This window comes from Tachysurus fulvidraco, chromosome 25, assembly GCF_022655615.1.
Source record: "Tachysurus fulvidraco isolate hzauxx_2018 chromosome 25, HZAU_PFXX_2.0, whole genome shotgun sequence".
NCBI lineage: Eukaryota > Metazoa > Chordata > Actinopteri > Siluriformes > Bagridae > Tachysurus > Tachysurus fulvidraco.
This window is the reverse complement of record NC_062542.1, coordinates 1,388,131-1,393,130: the sequence shown is the minus strand read 5'-3', so window position 1 is coordinate 1,393,130 and position 5,000 is coordinate 1,388,131.

Below are 5,000 nucleotides of genomic sequence, written 5' to 3'. Positions count from 1 at the left end.
TAAAGCGCCCCCTGCTGCTTTAATTAAACATTACAAGCATTTATTAAATTAAATTCTCTAATCTGATTGGTGAATCGTCAGCGCAGCTACACGTTATCGTTTCCATAGTAACCGACTATTCACAGGGACACACGATATAAACAGATAAAGAAAAAAAAATCGGTGAGGTTTCTTTAAGTGTGTGTTTATGTCACATTTACGGAAGTGTCGTTTTTTGCAGGACATAAGACAACAATTTCCTTTTGTCTAAGAGAAAGAAGAAAAAGAGAGAGTCTGGTGAGAGAGACACTGTTATACTGCTGTAACATGACATTTACACCTTCACACCAACCGGCTGTGGATTCTTTTCTTATTGTGTTTGTATTCTTTACATAATTTATTTATTCATTAAAAGATTTCGAGCTGTAGATGCTGCTTTAAAACAGAATAGACAACCATGGGCCCTTTATTATAACATATAAATGTTGTTCTATTTATTTATTTATTTATTTATTTATTTATTTATTTATTTATTTATTTATTTTATAATAATAATAATTATTATTATTATTTTTATTATTATTATTATTATTATTATTATTATTATTATTATTATTATTATTATTATTATTATATTCCACCTGTGGTTTGCTTCTGTGACTCGTCGTGTCTGTTTTTTTAGATCCTGTTGATCAGTTTTAGTCACATGACACTCATCTTATAACCAAAAATTACAAGCAATCGATCCACGTCTTTCTTTCTTTCTTTCTTTCTTTCTTTCTTTCTTTCCTTCATTCTTGTCAGTTCGGTGATAAGTCAGTGATCCACAGTGTTGCGCTTCATAGTTTATAATGTTTATCCATAATGCTTCATAATGTTTATCCATAATGCTTCATAATGTTTATCCATAATGCTTCATAATGTTTATCCATAATGCTTCATAATGTTTATCCAGTGAAACTTTAAGCTGTACATTACATTTATCGAGCTGTAGGTGGCGTCATTGTCGCTCATTTCTGTCCTCTCTTTTCTTGTCACACGTACAGACTTATGATGGTTTATTCCTCACACTCACTCACTCACTCACTCAGCTTCATCCTTCCATACTTCATACTGTATTACTTTTAGTACTGAACCTAATGGACATGTTCATTACTGAATTTCCCAAACCCAGAAATCTTAATATTACTTGTTCTTTATTTATATTAAGAATTATATTGTAGTTTTATCTGTATATAATAAAGTGCACTGATCTCTACACGACAATTTATTTTTACCAGTTGGTCTGTCATTACAACAGCATGTGGACTGTTTCCTTGTGTGGGTGGAGTTTGCATGTTCTCCCGTGCCTCGGGGGTTTCCTCCGGGTACTCCGGTTTCCTCCCCCAGTCCAAAGACATGCATGGTAGGTTGATTGGCATCTCTGGAAAATTGTCCGTAGTGTGTGTGTGTGTGTGTGTGTGTGTGTGTGTGTGTGTGTGTGTGTGTGTGTGTGTGACAGATGTGGGAAGTAACGGAGTAAAAATACTTTGTTACTGTACTTAAATAAATTTTTCTGGTATCAGTTTTTACTCCACTATTTATTTTTCGGACAACTTTTGACTTTTCCTCATTACATTTTTACACAAATATCTGTACTTTTTACTTCTTACATTTCCCAAACGGACTCGTTACTTTTAGTATTATTTCTTCTCATTGAGACACAAAGTATGTTTCCAGCCCATCATCCTATCATTGTGCGGCTTTTCCCCCATGTGACTGGTGTACTGTATTATTTACTGGCTATCAGACATAGACTTAGGATAGCGGAGCTAACAATGAGCAGCGCCTACAAAAGGAATGGCTAATGTTCATTCAGAGGGAGTCACCGATGTTAAAGTAACTAACAACGAGGACATTCCTGAACACACATGGCCATATATGAGGGAGATGTTTGTAATAATCTGCGTCAAAAAGGATTCCTGGAGAATGCGTTGTGAATTGTGTCACCCAGGGGGGGTTCTAGCCCTTTATTAGGGTGGCTTCAGCCCCCTGTCTGTAATCTCAGCCACCCTAAAACTATAAGGGTCATATTTACTTTCATAAATAAACAATAAAAATTACTTTAAAATGCAGAACATGGGGACTTCCGGGTGACGCCATGCTGACAGCAGCTTGAGGGAATCGCTCCGTCCAAAAGTTTAATAATTTCCTAATAAAACCAGTATAATACTCGGCGACCATTAACAAATTCGACATGTCGGCAGCTAGAGGTAGAGGACAATCTAAACAGGACTCAGTTAAGGAAAAATGCGAATCTTTAACGTGGCTGGAAACGTCGTTCGGGGAACTGAAAGGAGAGTTTACTGAACTACAAAAGAGAACCGCGGAGGCGGAGGACCGTATCAGTGCTAATGAAGACACGGCCAGGCGTCATGAGCGGGTCCTCCGCTACTTACTGCATCGAGAGATGGATTTGAATGCACGATGTGAAGACATGCAAAATCGTTTAAGGCGAAACAATCTGAGAATTTATAAAGTGGCTGAAGGGTGCGAGGGAAGAGATGTTAAGCGGTTTGTACATGATTTGCTTAACTCTGTTCTTCAGCTTCCCCCTGATCTTAACATCGTCATTGAAAGGGCACACAGGGCGCTTACTGCTAAGCCCAAAAACGCTGATGCTGCCCCTCGTTCGCTGGTCGTTAGGTTTCTTGACTTTTCAGTGAAAGAAACCATACTGAGACAGGCCTGGGAACAGAAAAAAGTCATGTACGAAGGAAAACAGATCTACTTTGATCATGACTTCTCTCCCGAGCTGCAGGAGAAAAGGGCGCTGGTGCGTGATACAGTTACGCAGCTAAAGATGAAGAACACGAGGGCAAAGTGTGTTTTTCCGGCACAGCTGAGAGTCTATATGGAGGATAGCGTGAAGACCTACCCGACATTGGCAGACGCTGTGCCGGCACTTGAGAAGTTGGGGGTGCACGCCCGAGTGGATGAGAGAGAGCGACTGGAGATGGAGCTGTGCCAAGACGGGTGGAATACAGCGGGAAAGAGACCCATTGGAGGACCAGCGACACTTACCAACGCCGCAATTAAAGCCTTCTTTAACAAGGATAACTAATTTGTATATTCGCCGAGTACATCTATCCAGTTAAACTAGTATAGTTAGGAGGGGGGAAAAAAGGACATTCTCAATATGGACGAGACGCGAGAACCGCTCTAAGTGGAGGACCACCTATCCACAGCCAAGTCGCTAACGAAGTGCTCTGGGAGCGACAGCGATACCGCACACGACGTGTTTTTGTTTTGTTTCTTCTTTGGTTTTTTTTCCCCGCGGAGGACCAGTCACCAGCCTCCGTCCAAGATACATCAGGGACCGGGTCATTTTTGATCCAGTCGGGTTGTTATTCATGTGTTCATTTGTAAATGTAAACTCCTCTTATAGTGATGTCTGCGAGATTCAAGAAAGGGTCGAATAAACAACATAATAACAGATGGATAGCTTAAAATCCATGCACTGATGGACGAGTTGGGTTTGATAGATGTTTGGCGTCGCCTGCATCCCAAGGAAAAAGATTTCACTTTTTTTTCAAATGTACACGGCAGTCACTCTAGATTAGATATGTTTTTGACGACAGGTGTGGATTCTTATAGAGCGACCCGATGTAATATTGAAGCGATTACCATCTCAGATCACGCTCCAGTCTCTTTGACGTTAAAGTCGAGTCCAAATAATAACTTTAAATACTGGAGAGCAAATGTATCTATTCTAAATACCGAAGCGATTCAACAACAAATTAGAAAAAGGTTGTTAGTGTATATTCAGTTTAATGACAATGAGACCAGACCATAAGTCCATCAGTGTTATGGGAGGGAGCCAAATGTGTTCTAAGAGGAAACATCAGAGTTGTCCATGGAATTAGGTGTCCAAATTCTGGGGAAATGATAACGCAACCCAAGGATGTGGCAAAGGCGTTTGCCGCCTGTTAGCAAGATTCGTACAAGGAAGAGAGCTGTCAAAATAAGGGAGAAAAAACAGATACATTTTTTAACACAATATGTCTTACTAAATTGACTGAGGAGGAAGCCGATCTAACGACACGCCCAATTACAAGAGAGGAAATAAAAAAATAGTATTTTAAAACTTAAAAATAATAAATCTCCAGGAGTGGACGGCCTCCCAGGCGAATACTACAAAATGTTTGAAGGAGAGCTTACTGTACACCTCTTCTGGGTAAAGTTTATAATTATGCACTCTGAGAGCGGGATCCTCCTCAGTCATGGTCTGAAGCGATTATTAGTGTCATTTATAAAGATGGTAAGGATCCTACTTTGTGCTCGTCTTATCGCCCCATCAGTCTCGTCTGCGTGGATTTAAAGATACTGACTGGCATCATTGCAAACAGAATGCAAAGGTATATGAGAAAACTTGTGAAACCCGATCAGACTGGCTGTATCGCCAGCTAGTAGACAATGTTCGAAGAGCTTTAAATCTCCAAATAGTGGCTCAGAAAAGGAATACCCCATCAATGCTTCTCAGCTTGGATGCAGAGAAGGCTTTTGATCGGGTGGACTGGGGTTTCCTACAACAGGCATTGAGGCACATGGGCTTCAGTGAGACGTTTATAGAGTGGATCCAAACTTTCTATAAGAATCCAAAGTCATGAGTAAGGGTCAATGGGCACTGCTCAAATTTTTTCCCATTGGGACGCGGTACTAGGCAGCGTCAGCTTCTTTCACCCTCTCTATTCGCTTTGAGTATAGAACCGTTATCTGAACTGATTAGATCCAACCCTCTTATACAAGGAATAAGAGATGAATCCAATGTTCAACATAAATTGTCACTTTTCGCTGATGACATTTTATTATTTCTGGAAAACCCTATTACTTCTGTCCCAGCTTTGCTTCACTGTCTCAAGGAATACAGTATGGTATCAGGTTATAAAATTAATACAAACAAATCCGAAGCCTTGATGATTGTGGGGACTTGGCCATTGCAGCTGGATAATCTTGTTTCATTTAGACACCCCAAGCAGGGG